This window comes from Ochotona curzoniae, unplaced genomic scaffold (assembly GCF_017591425.1).
Source record: "Ochotona curzoniae isolate NIBS_2020 unplaced genomic scaffold, NIBS_Ocur_1.0 contig_3703, whole genome shotgun sequence".
In the NCBI taxonomy this organism is placed as follows: Eukaryota; Metazoa; Chordata; class Mammalia; order Lagomorpha; family Ochotonidae; genus Ochotona; species Ochotona curzoniae.
The window spans coordinates 364907-379868 of NW_024465951.1; positions in this window are offsets into that span (position 1 = coordinate 364907).

The following is a 14962-nucleotide window of genomic DNA, read 5'->3' on the forward strand; positions in this document are numbered from 1 at the left end:
TCCAGAGTCAGACCACTACTCTCCACAGAATTGCAGAACTGAGTGTAGCTTCAGTACCTGGTAACTATGGGAGTCTCATGGACAAAGACTGTAGCAATTTTGTGATTCTTTGATAGTGTCAGGTATGTAGCTGTGTATCTTGACACAGAACTGGCCCCAAATTTTTTTATGTTTCATGTGCTGGCATGGGTTAGGATTTTAGCCAATGTGGGACTACCTTGGGCATTGATCATTTTCAAAGAAGCAGGTGAGGTGATGATTCCACTAACCGTGTGATTGTTATCTATCTTACAATGACAAAAGAGGAGGTGCACCATGTCCACCTTAGGAGTCACCCTGAGCTCTCATTCCACACTTGAGCACAGACAACAGAGAACACACCTTGCTCAGTGTGCCCTCGATTTTTGCCTGTTCCCCATTGTGGCGTAAATCCCTGCGGATTGCTACTTAAACAAAAAGGTGGAGTATAGCAGTCCCTGAGATCATTTGAATGTTGTATTATTTATCTTAAATTTTCTAACCTTGGATGCTGAAGAATGGTCAGCTACAGATCATCATTGGAATCTTTCTCGAAAGCAGAAGGGTTAGATGATGTGGAAGAATCCATTGATTGGTCAGTGGCAAGGCCCAGATCCCATCCTCAAATGGGGTGAGGATCAGTTTGTGTTTTCCCAGAAAAAACTAAAATGGCCCACAATGGATTCCTGAGAGGCTTGTCCAGCAAGCTCCTGCTGCTGTGCCTTGTGAAAGCTCGGGAATTGGCCAAGATGATGACATCTGAGTCAGAAGACTGATGGGAGCAGCAAGTATATAGGGCCTTTGTTAAGCGCCCCTCATTTTTGCCTTCTTTCTATGAGCACTGAGGTTCCGATATTTCCTGCCATTTTTTTCCTTAAATCACAATATCACAATGCCAAATGTGCAACCCCAGCTGTTGGGAGCCTTGCCCTCCTTTTAAAAATAGCTAAATTTCTACCCATGCTTTTTCTTATCTGTTCCCTGTTATTATCATGGAGAAAATAGCCACCTTTTCTATGTGGCTGCTTTGTGAGTTATGGACTTGTGCTGGCATGCACCCCCCTTCTATTCAGGGAGGCAATTTTTCCTATGGAAATTATCAGTTCTATCACTCCTCTGGATTTGTGGACTCAGTCACGTGAGTGAATCTTAGCTCCTTGAATTTTTTAGCCTGTCTCTGCCTGTGTTATCCACCCCCCTCAATTTTTCTCTTACATACAGAAAATGACTCTGAATTGAATTACACTGAAGTCAATTGCATCCTAACAGCATGTTGGAATGGCAATGGCGATACTGCTATTATCATGCGGCTGCCCGGAATCCTGCCTGTGCCTATTGGGGCTAACGGAGAGAACTCTGTTGGCCTAATAAGGCATAAAACAGACTTTGGTATAACAGTGACCATTGTAGCCAAAACTGCTGTGGTGTTGGCAGCTGCCACTGCTGCAGCAGTGACCCTAGGACACTCTACAGCTACTGCGGAGACCGTGAACAAGCTCATGGAACAGACAGCCTGAGTTATGGAACAATAAAACTTTATTGATGAGCACGTGTGTGTGGGCATGCTTATGTTGTAACAGCAGGTTGATTTGTTGGCAGAGGAACAGAACATGCTGCGGGGTATGGTCAGGGCTTCTTGTTCCCCATCATATGTCTTTATGTGTATGACACCTGCGCAAGTGCAAAATGTTTCCCAAGTTCATGAATGACAGCCTACTTATTGCTACCACACTAAACATACTCCCATCCATGGAACAGGGCTACCAGCCTCCCCAAGTATGGTTTACATAGTTGTAGCAGACAATGGTTGAATGGTAGCCAGTGATGGGTAAGATGGAGCGGACACTGACCAACCTAAGACGGAGTCTCTGTCATGCTACGGAGATTCCCAATGACAGGTAAGGCTGATGATCTAGGAGTTCACAACCTAAGAATTTTTAGAGCTGGTTTAGTGTTGATGTACTCTTCTAATTTCTCTTTGCTATGGGAGTATTTAATTTTATTCTTGAATACAAATGAGATCTTCGCTGGGCACATTATTCTTGGTTGACAGTTGTTCTGCTTCAGGGTCTAAAAGATTTTACTCCATTCTCTCCTTGCTTGGAGGGTCTCTTCAGAGATGTCAGCAGTGACTCTGATAGGCTTTCTCCATGCTTGTCTCGGAACTCTTTCCTTGTATTTGCTGGAGGAGAGCTTGAAAATAACCTGTCTGGTTGAGGACCTCTTTGGGTCATATTTGTTTGGGGTTCCCTAGTTTCTCTCTGGCTCCTTTGTTTCACTCTCTGGGTGCCCTCTCACCAATGGCACACTTTCCTAAAGCAGGATCATCCAGCTCCACACCTGCAGCACTCTCCTCAGTCCAGTCTCCCTTTGCCCATGTTTTGCCCAGGGGTCCTCTTCCTTCCACCCCTGCTGTGGGCAGGCACTCTCAGTGTTTTCCCTATGTCAGCAACTCACCAAATTTTGCTGTCTCTGGTTTCCCTGGGTACAGTCTGTCTTTACCCTTTTGAGTTGCAGTTGTAGTTCACAGTCTTTCACATCTGTTTAGTGGTTGTTTGCCACCTGCCTCAGTCATGCCTACACCCAGGCAATTCCCACAGCTTTCCCCATAATTTTCATCTTCTTGCCCTTTCCTGTGCTGAATCCTGTCCACTTCTTTCTGATTCCTCAATTACTTCAGCCTACACCAGTTGGCCATTTTGAAAGTTCTTGGAATTGAACAGATTTTCATGTAATCTAAGGTATTAAATGTTTTTGCATGATTTTATCTGATAATTTTGCCGTTCCAGCCATAATCATTACTTTTTTTCATCTTTTTAGTTCACTAAATTATGAAGTATTATTTTCTTATGAATTTAGTGTACATTGTTACTCAAGTAACTTCCATTGAAAACATACCTCTAAAATTTATGGCTGTATTTTAAGATATTTTTACAAATTTTAATGTCACATTATAAGAATTGCAAAGGCTCTTCAAAAGGCTTGTGAAAAATGAATTATGAAAAATGTTTTATGTATGTCAAAACTAATGCAACAAATTAAATTCAAATGTTTGTTCATTTTTTGTAAAAGATTTATGAAACACTTGCATTTAACTGTCACTTTGTTACATATTAAATGACAGTCTTCTAATTGAAGTTTTTTTCCAATAGAAGTTGGAATGTTTTAGAGTTTTTTTTTTCATGCTGAGGGAACAAAAATGGTGCATCCTGTCATCCTGTGTTATAGATCTTTCATTTAAATTGTGTATTTATTGTAATGTTAAAAGTCTTATCTCAACTTATATCATGAATGCATGTTTTTACACTTTTGTTTCATATGCGAGAAAAGCTAAATGTAAGTCTGGTAAGTAGTTGTTATCAGAACCCTCATTCTTATGTGTATAATGTATTTATTCCATATCAGAGACCTATAGCAATTTTAGGATACATGGTAACATAGTTTTTTTTTTTTACATAGATGCAAGCTCAAGCTCAGTTCTTGTTCAGTGGGTCATATTTCTCATACAGTTTTTTTTTTAAGATTTATTTTTATTGCAAAAGCTGTTATACAGAGAGGATGAGAGTCGGAGATGAAGATCTTCCATCTGTTGATTGACTCCCCAAGTGACTGCAACAGCCAGTGCTGCACCAATCTGAAGCCAGGAGCCTGGAATTTCCTCTGGGTCTCCCATGTGCATGCAGGAACTCAAGGCTTTAAAAATATAGTAATTAAGTAAAAATAATATAGTAATTAAGTAAAAAAGATGTTGAACTAGCCAACAGATGCTTTGGGAATTATCTATCCAAGTTTAAATAAACTCTTAGCACCTTTAAATATAATCTTACAGTGTTTCAAAATTTAGAAATTGGAGGTTTTAATATCTGATTTAATTATTAAATACATTTTAATTTAAGAATACTTCTAAATTTAATGAAATAAAAACCTTCTTGATGAATATGGTATTACTGTATGACCTATGAGTCTTTGAAAAAATTAATAAGGAACATAAACTTGTTAAAATAAATTAAAATAAAAGTAAATCAAAATCCATGAGACGTAGCATAACAATATTGAGAAGGTGATTGGTCTTGTATGTTGCATGAATGTTGCATTTATCAGTGGGAACATATGATATTTTTCCTTTTCAGAATGGCTCATTGCACTAAGCATGTTTTCTAGTTGGGATCATTTTGATGCAAATGGTAGAAGTGATTCTTTTTAATGGCTGAGTAGTATTCCCTGGGTTAGATGTACCACAGTTTCTTTATCTATTCATAATGACAGCTCTTTGTTTTGTTTCAATATTGTTTGTTACATCTTTGCTATTGTAGATTTTACTGCTATAAGTATAAGATTATAGATCCCTTTCTCATATGCAGATTTCACTCCTTTGGATATATGCTCAGAAGAGGGAAAGCATTATTTCTTTATTTTTTTTACACATTTCCTCTACTTGATAATTTTCATTATTGTATCTTTGAAATTCAAAACATAAGGATAGAGGGGAAAATACCAAAACTACAAAAGGCAGAAAGGAGAAAACAAGAAGGAAAATACAGGAGGATATCAGAAGAGTAGTAAGAGAACCCATAGATGACAATTGAAGAAATGAGGATTTTATTCTCTTGTGCAGACTGGAGGAACACAGCATTATATCCTGGTAAGTAGCATGGATTCTATAATCTATTGTTGTGTTATTATGAATGTACATCTTCAGTGCACGAAACATTATGAAAGGAAAGAAATTCAAAGCATAACTCCTCAAATAATGTATTTCCTCAAATTTTAATATATTTGGGTTCAGTGTTCTGGCACAAAGATTAAAGCTGCTGCTTGTGACACTTGCTTCTCATATTGGAGGGTTGATTTCATTCCAAGTTCCTCTGCTTTTCAATTCACATTTCAATTCAGGCATATAGAAGGCTATAAAATGAAGAACAAAGATATGAAGAGCATTTTCTTCATTTGCACAGGAGTCAGCATAGGAGATGTCCCGACATATACAGTGTGTTTTGATTCCAGAAAACTCACTTCAGGCTCTGATCCTGAGAACTGAGCATGGAAGTCTGGGTTTTGTGATAATACCAAAGGCCATCAGTGAAAGTTCACCCCTACACCCTCCAACCCCAGCCTAAAGCCCCTGGCAGAGCATGATTGTGACAGCTGTCACAAAGCAAATGGGACTGGCTCAGCAATCATCAGGTACCTGGTCTTTCCAAGGGTATCATTTGTTCCCCAACCAAACCAAAGCAGAATCCATTCTCAAGACCGTGGCCAATTTCAATGGTATGCTCTCTTGTGGGGTTGCTCTAGGACTCTAAACCCATGTTTTGCCCACTAAGGAACTGGCATTTAGGCACACCAAAATGTGATCTGCATGTGAAACATGAAGCCTCCAGCCTCCTTGCTTCCAGACTAGAGATTTGGTAAATCATGGGTGCAGCCTGTCTAGGACTCCAGCATTGGGCTGCTAGCCTGTTGCTCTCTGACCAGTGTGGTGGCATGCCATGGGAAACATATGCCCAGGAACGCAGAGTCAGACCACTGACTCTGAAGACTTACAGGGCAGAGAGTAGTTTCACACCTTGTGCCTACGGGAGTGCCATGGACAAAGACTGTGAATTCTGTGACTGATGATAGCATGTACATAGCTGGCTCTTTGGCTACAAAGACTGCACATTTTTGTGTGGTTTTGCGTTTTTACAGATCGAGATTTTATTCATTGTGGGCCTACCTTGGGCACTGGTCATTTCCAAAGAAGCAGATGAGGTGATAATTCCACTAACATTTGTAATTGTTGCCTACCTTGTGATGGCAAAAGAGGAAGACAGGGCACAGAGGCTCATGTGTTGCTGAAGTACAAACAGGGAGCAGGATGCTGCTGGAACTCCTAGGAAATCAAGTTTGAATTTTCAAAATTCAGTGAAAGAAAACCAGGACATTGGTGGACTTTCCTGCAATCAACCTGTAGAGGAACCACTGAAACTAACTAGGAGGTTAGCTAACTAGGAGTTCCTCATGTCAGAAGAGAAAGTAGGGAAAAGCCAATGAGTAACAAAATAGAACCTCCTTCCTCATGCTGTTTATTGGTACCCTTTAATGAAACTTCTGCTAGCATAGCTTAACCTGGTAACCCCCAAATCATGTTCCAACTCCAACATTACCAAGAATGACAAAGAACAAGGAATTTGGGATTATCTGGAGATCAAATAGAATAAAAAAGATACTACATTGAGTACTCTTACTAGATTGCATAGATATGTCAGAGTTCGATTATGGATTTGCTTGATGATGGTCAATTATGTAACTGTTATAAGTAAAATTCATACAAATACTTATGTGCAAAACTTTCAATAGTCACAAATGTTATTATTTTCTTGAGTCAGTATCTAAGATGGAACTTTTAAGGCAAGTTAATATACATTTAACAAGGTAAAGGAGTGACAAATTGTCTCCCAAATATTCTTGCCATTTTCATTATCTCTGGCAATATTAAAATAGAGGCCTACCATGCACAATGATGTGTATACTAACTGCATTTGACATCAGGTTTCTAAAGCAAAACTCATCATCTAAACTGACGAAACAATACTTTGAAAATATATCTTATTTCTAAATGCTATCTGTAAAAAGATTTAAATTTTAAGAAAAATTGATAGTTTATTTTTTTTATTGTTGTTTACATTGTATTATGTGGTACAGTTTTATAGGCGCTGGGGATTCCCCCCACCCCTCCCATACCCCTCCCCCCATGGTGGATTCCTCCACCTTGTTGCATAACCATAGTTCAAGTTCAGTTGAGATTCATTCCTTGCAAACACATGCCTAGCATAAAGTTCAGCGTCTTATTGTCCAGATAAGTTCAGTGGCCTCTTGGGGAGACCTTCTCTGGTCTGAAGGTAGGGCTAACAGAGTAAAGATCCGGTCATATAAAATCCCCAACAAAACCTCAGTATCAATATATAACATTATGGAATTAATTGACATAGTATTGGGTAAACAATATGTTAAAAATAATGCAAGTTCCATTCTTCGAAACATCTGGGTTGAGACAGTATCAATGACAGGTTCAAAAAAATAACAAACAACCAAACAAAAAATTACAGGTTAAATCAAGGCAAACATGTGGTATCTAACCTTTTGGGATTCGCTCATTTCCCTTAGCATTATAGTTTCCAGTTGGGCCCATTTAGCCACAAAGAACTGCATTTTGTTTTTTTTAGTAGCTGAGTAGTATTCCATGGAGTAGATGAACCAAAGCTTTCTTATCCAATCTTCTGCTGATGGGCATTTCGGTTGCTTCCATGTTTTTGCAATTACTGATTGTGCTGCAATGAACATAGGGATGCATGTTGGTTTGTCGTAAAACAGGTGTTTTGGATATATTCCTAGGAGTGCTATTGCTGGGTCATATGGTATGCAGATTTCGAGTTGTTTGAGTGTTCTCCAGACTGATTTCCATAGAGGCTGTACCAATTTGCAGCTCCACCAGCAGTGGAGTAGGGTTCCCTTTTCCCCACATCCTCGCCAGCAAGCGTCGTTGGTGTTTTTGTTTATGTGGGCCAATCTTACTGGTGTTAGGTGGTACCTCATCGATGTTTTAATTTGGATTTCCCTTATTGCCAGGGAGCTGGAGCATTTTTTCATATGTTTGTTTGCCATTTGGACTTGTTCCTTTGTGAAATGTTTGCCCATTTCCCGTGCCCATTTCTTGAGTGGCTTGTTTGTTTCGGTTTTTTGGTTGTTTTGAAGTTCTTTGTATATCCTGGAAATTAACCCCCTATCACCTATATAGTGTGCAAAGATCTTCTCCCACTCTGTGGGTTGCTTTTTTACTTTGTTGATTGTTTCCCTTGCTGTACAGAAGCTTCTTAGTTTGATGAGGTTCCATTTGTTTATTCTGTTCTCAACTGCTATTGCTTTTGGTGTCCTTCTTAGATAGTTTATTTAAAAAGAGTATGAAACATATGAAAACTTTATTTTAAAAAGGAATGGATATGGGGAAAGTCAGCTGGGAGTGGGAAACCGAGACAATGGAATTTTAACATAAAATTCAAAAACTGAAAATAAAATTCAAAAGAAATGTATAAATAAAAGTAAAAATAAAAAAAGGAATGAAATGCTTAAGTTGCCAAAGCTATAGCAAAAATCAGATTCAATTGGTTTTAATTGCTGACTTAGAAGTGCTGCATTGTGTAGTCAGTTTTGTGTAAGAAAAAAATCACAGTAATAATCACTAGAAAATTTTCAGAATGCCACATTCACTTAACATTCTCCTTGCTGTTGTCTTCCTGCTTCCTTCTGTGATTTTTTCATGCATATTAGTTTCACAATTAGATTAATTTTCTTTAATATTGAATTTTTTTATGAATTGCATTGCATTATGTGACACAGTGTTATAAGCACTGAGATTCCCCCAGCAAGACATGTGTCATCAGTTTAGGTACAGAATATATATATATATTTTCTTTAAGGATAGGTGTGCAGAGAAATCCCCAATACCCCAGTGAGGCATAACAAATCCTTGTGTCCCACCTAGTGAGGTATGAGTGAATCCACACTGATCATTTCCTGTCTGATTCTAAGCTTTCCTTGTTGTCTGTCCATTCTAGGCTTTTTGTTAGTATATTTGTTCATTTGTTTTGAGGGGTTTTTGGAGCGATCCTAATGGTCATCGTGAGAGAGGGTGGGGACCCAGAGCCGGAGCTAGGCGAGGACCAGAGAAAGCTCCCCTCCCTAGTCCTGAAGGAAGTTTCTTATTCTTCTGTTTCTGCAGACCGCTCAGGGCTCCTGGTTGTTGTTCTGATGACGCTGGTTTCTGCATGGCAGAGTTTGGACTTCTTCCATCCACTGTGGAAGCTCCAGATGGGGTTGGGTGACCTCAGAGTTCTCAGCCTGTGAAGGCACTCCTATTCCCCATGGTCTCCTTGGCTGTTGGGATGTAGTCCTTGGTGTCCGTACTGATAGTCCTTGGTGAGGATCTGGGAGTCTTCAGGGTTGGGATACGTGCCTCCTCCTGTCCACCCACTCTGCTTTGGGGTGTCTCTCCTGCTTCATACGCATGACCTCCTGTTAAAAGGCTGTCAGGATTGCTCCCAATTTCCCCCTTATGTCTTTGTAGCTTTACTATTGTCTAGTGCCAATTCGAGGCTGTTTTCTATGAGTTACCAGATTCAATCCTGATAGGCTATATTTCACGTCTTCCTCACACTTTTTTAGGGAGATGGAAGATTTCTCTGCATTCCCTCCCCATTATGGAATAGCATAGGTTATTAAGAGTATTTTAGGTTTTACAGTTCTTTGATGTAGATCATAAGCAGTCTGACTCACATTAATTGTTGTTTTATAGATTACAGTGGGTTATCTTATTGCATTGGATACAGGCTGTTTGAGATTGCAATAATATTACAATATACAGGTACTATTTTCCAGATTGACATCTCTTCATCTCAAATTAAGGCAAACATGTGGTATTTAACCTTTTGGGATTTGCTTCATTTCTCTTAGCATTATGGATTCCAGTTGGGCCCATTTGGCCACAAAAAAAACTGCATTTTGTTTTTTTTTTAATAGCTGAGTAGTATTCCATGGATTAAAATGAACCATAGCTTTCTTATCCAGTCTTCTGTTGATGGGCATTTCAGTTGCTTCCAAGTTTTTGCATTTATTGATTGTGCTTGTATGAACATAGGAGTGCATGTTGGTTTCTCATGTAGCATGTGTTTTGGATATATTCCTAGGAGTGCTATTGCTGGTTCATGTGGTATGCTGATTTTCAGTTGTTTGAGTATTCTCCATACTGATTTCCATAGAGGCTGTGCCAGACTGCAGCCCCACCAGCAGTGGAGGAGTAGGGTTCCCTTTTCCCCACATCCTCGCCAGCAAGTGTTGTTGGTGGTTTTTTGTATGTGTTCCATCCTTGCTGGCATAAATTGGTACCTCATTGATGCCTTCATTTGGATTTCCCTTATTGCCAGGGAACTTGAGCATTTTTCATATGTTTGTTTGCCATTTGGACTTGTTCTTTTGTGAAACATCATCCCATTTTCTGTGCCCATTTCTTGAGTAGTTTGTTTGTTTTGGTGTTTTGGTTGTTCTGCATATCTTTGTATATCCTGGAGATTAGCTCCCTGTCACCTATGTAGTGTGCAAAGATCTTTTCCCATTCTGTGGGTTGCTTTTTTACTTTGTTGATTGTTTCCCTTGTTTTACAGAAGCTTCTTAGTTTGATGAAGTCCCATTTGTTTATTTTGGTCTTGATTGCTGTTGCTTTTCGTGTCCTTTTTAGGAAGTCAGGGTCTCCTGTTGCTTCTGAGGTGAGTTTTTGTAAGTGATGGGAGTCTAGGATCCTTTACATTTCCTGGTGGTTATCTGATTTGTCGAAGTACTGTTCTTTGTAATAATTTCTGATTATTTTGTTGATGGTTGCAGTGTCTGTTGTTGTTATGTTGCCTTTTTCATCTTTGATGGTGCTAATTCTAGCTTTCTCTTGCTTTCTCTTTGCTAATCAGGCCAGTGGGGTGTCTATTTTATTTATCTTCTCAAGAAGCCAGCTTTTGGATTCATTCATTTTGTGTATAGTCTTCTTGATTTCTATTTGATTTATTTATTCCCTTGTTTTGATAATTTCTTGTTTCCTCTTGTTTGTGGGGTCATTCTGCTGCTGTCTTCCTAATTCCTGGAGGTGTGTGTTTAATTCCTGTATTTGACGCCTTTCTTGGGCTTTGACATGAGCACTAATTGCATTAAGCTTACCACGTAACACTGCTTTGGCGGTGTCCCATAAATTTTGGACAATTGTATCTGAGTTTTCATTGGTTTCCATAAATATTTTGATCTCGTCCTTAATTTCTTCTCTAATCCATTGCTCATTTAATAGCATATTCTTCAACCTCCAAGAGTTTACATATTTCCTGGGGCATTTTGAATTGTTGGATTCCAGTTTCATTCCATGATGGTCGGAGAAGGTACATGGTATGATTCCGATTATTTTTGTAGTTAGCTAAACTTGCTTTCTGTCCTATTATGTGGTCTATGGTGGAGAAGGTGCCATGCACTGCTAAAAAGAATGTATAATCTGCATCCTTAGGATGAAATGTTCTGTAGATGTCTACCAAGTCCGGTTGTTCTATTGTTTGTGTGAGCTTGGTAGCTCTCTGTTAAGCTCTCGTTGATCTATCTATTGGTGTTAATGGGGGTATTCAGATCTCCCACGATTATTGTATGTTCATCTATATGTTCCTTTAAGTCTATAAGTAATTGTTTCACATAGCTGTGTGCATCTGGACTTGGAGCATAAATGTTAAGAATGGCAATTTCTTCCTGATGGATCTTTCCTTTCAACAATATATATCGCCCTTGCCTGTCCTTTGTGATGCTTGTCATGTTGAAGTCTATATCATCTGAAATTAGGACTGCTACACCAGACTTTTTTTCTTTTCAATTCGCATGAAATATCTTTTTCCATCCCTTCATTTTCAGTTCCTTAGCATCTTTTCTGGTTAGATGAGTCTCTTGTAGGCAGCATATAATTGGGTCCTGTTTGTTAATCCAGTCTATTAATCTGTGTTTTTTGACTGATGAATTGAGGCCATACGTGTTAAGGGTTAATATTGGAGATTGCAATTTTGTCCTGCCATGCACGTGTGTCTTTGTGGTTATTGGTGTCTGAGTGTCTTTCCTTGCATGAGCTTTGATGTGGTGGTCTTCCCACTTGCCATCCTTGCTTGTGGCTTGGTTCCTTTTTCTCTGAGAGTAGAACATTTCTGAGGAGATTTTGTAGAGCTGGTTTTGTGTTGGCCTATTCTTCTAATTTCTCCTTGCTATGGGAGTATCTAATTTCATTCTCAAATACAAATGAGATCTTTGCTGGGTACAATATTCTTGGTTGACAGTTGTTCTGTTTCAGTATTTGACAGATTTTATTCCATTCTCTTCTTGCCTGGAGCATCTGTTCTGAGAAGTCAGCAGTGAATCTGATGGACCTGCCTCTAAATGTAAGCTTGTCTGCTCTGTGCTAGCCTCAGGATTCTTTCTATGTGTCTGTGGGAGGGGAGCTTGATTACCACGTGTCCGGGAGAAGATTTGTTTGGGTCAAACCTGTGGGGTGTTCTCTGACCTTCCTGGATTTGGACTGGGCTCATGTTCCAAGCATTTTGGAAGTTCTCCTGTATAATTTCATCAAGCACCGGTTGTATGCCTGTCTCTCTTTCCACTCCTTTTGGGAGCCCCATGATTCTGATATTTGACTTCTCGATGTTGTCGTTCATCTCCTGGATTGTCTTGGACACCTTGTGTAATTGTGTCTCCACTTGGTTAATGATCTGCCTGCTTTCATTCTGGGAATCTTCCAATTCAGATAGTCTATCTTCTGCTGCAGCAATCCTGTTGGTTAAGCTCTCCACTCTGTGTTTGAGGTCAAGGATTTCGTTTTTCAGTAGTTTTATTTCTGTGATTATGTGATTTTTGAATTCCTTAAGTTCCTCCCATCGTTTTTCATTGTCTCTGAAGAGTATCATAATTATTTTTCTGAACTCCTTATCTGGTATGTCTCCAGTTTCTTCATCTGTAATCTCTGCAATTGACCAGGACTTTTGGAGTTTTTGGGGTGGCACTGGCTCCTTCCTCTTACTCATTTATTTTCCTGTGACTTCGCCCCATGTCTATGAGGTATTGCTGGCTTTATACCCTTAACCTCTGCTGCCACCTAGTGGGTGACCTGAAGTTTTGCTGGTCTAGATATTTTTTTCTTTTTTTGGTTTCAAGCTTCTCCTGCTAAGGACGCATCCTTCTCTGCTCACCAAATTGTGCTATCCCGATTTCGTTAGACCGGTTTTGCTTTCTGCTGAGGGGGGTTTCTTTGTTTGCATTTCACCGAGGTCCATTTCCCAACCGCTTGCCTGGTTTTGCCTCCTGCCAAGGGCAGGCACCTGCTCGCTTTAGCGATTCACTGTGGCTCGCTCTATGATTTCTCCCCTGTGTTAGTGACTCACCAAATTCTCAAGTCTCTGCATTCCAGGGCTTCCTCCTTGTCACTCTCCGGCTGTCGATCCCAGTATTTTGTGATTGTTACTGCCGTGTGACATTTCTCTCAGTCCTGGTGGAACTGGGGAATTTCCCACAGTGTTCCCCATGGTTCTTTTCCTCTTGGACTCACTTCAGGCTGCTCCCGTCTCTATTTTCCAGAACCCTCGGCTGCATCAGTCCAACTCCGTCGGCCATCTTGACTCCTCCCTAATATTGATTTTTTTCTACTCTTTTCTCATTTCATATTTAATGAAGAAAAGTACTTGATTTATTGATGCTTGAACCACATTTTCCTTTATTCAAAATATAAAGTTGGAATAATTATATTTTTGAAATAAATACGGAAACAACAACCAAGAAAGTAACAGACTTCCTATCACATAATCCAGTGATCAAACTACTAGGTTCTTATTTGCAAAAGTGATGTCTGAACTCCCAAGTTCACTGAAGCGTTGTTCGTAATAGTCGAGATATTGAATAAACATGAATGAATGGATAAAAACAATGTGACATATACATATCTATATCTATTCAGCTTTTACGGTGAAGGAAATCCTGTCATTTGTGACAATACTGTTGAACCTGAGGGAAACTTTGATAAGTGGTTAAAGCAGGAACAGAAGTTGGATATTTTAGGCTAACACTTGTATGTGGGCTTTACAGAAGATGAACTCACAGGACAGTAGAGTGATGGTTAACAATAGCTGCAGGTTAGGCGTTGGGATGATGCTGATGGAAGACACTAACTTTTATCAATCAAAGGGAATCAGTGCAAGAGATCCATTATACAATACGGAGATTGTAGTTTAAGACAATTTTTTATAGCCTTGAAAACTGTTCAAAGTAGGTTTCATGTGTTCTCACCACTAAAATAGTGAAAAGTGTATGAGTTCAAATGTCAGTTAGTCTGAGCCATTCCACAATGCATGCAAACGAAAATGGAATGAAAAGACATGTATTTGGCAGCAAAACAATTTTAAAATAAATACAAAAGTTCTTATGCTATTTTGTGTCATTATTTTGCCTTTCAAATGAATATTTTATAAGCATTTTCAAAATATCTTTACAATTATTTATTATTTTCATTTTATTTGAAAGATGGATAAACACAGACATACAGACATACAGAGTTATACCTAAAAATGTGTTTCAATATTACCTTTTCTGTAGAAAGACCAACATCTGTCCCAAGCAACTCTGTAACTAAGTACAAAGGTTAATTATTTTATAGCCCAGATATCTTTGCCAAGTCACCATTCTTGAGTAACGTATTACTGCAATATTTTTTATCTGAGAAACAATAATTGGGTAACTTCCTCAATATTTTCTGAAGCAATGTGTTCAAATTCATAGTATAGCAGGAAGGCAATAAAGAGACTGAATATGAAAAATATAGGTTCCTTATTCTACTCAGTAAAGACACCATGGAAAGCAAATTTAAAGTAAGAAAATCAAGCTTTGGAAAAAGGAGTTGCATAAATTAATCTATATAGCCTTTGAAATATAAATAGCCATACAGTGATAGAGGACAAAATATTACAGTTTGATTTAATACATGATTTAATTCTATTTGTGGCCATAATCCTGAAAGCACACCAAATAGTGGAGGAATTTATGTCATGCTGTTTTTGTTCTGCCCCCTACATGGGGTGTCCCTGGCAGTCTGGCACCTGAAGGATGAGCCATGGACATGAATATATAAGTTAAAGAAAATAAAAAGTGTAGAGACTAAAGAAAGATATAAGAAAGAAAACAAGAAGTGTAGAGACTAAAACAAAATTACACACAAATTAGTATATCTGAGAGGATCTCAGACTGATTTTAGTATAATTAATGAAACCAGTTTATATACAAAGAGAGAATAAAGCACTTAAAGTGAAGGATCTCTGAGTGACTCTGAGAAACACTTTTAACAATACTGATATCTTTGGGCCTC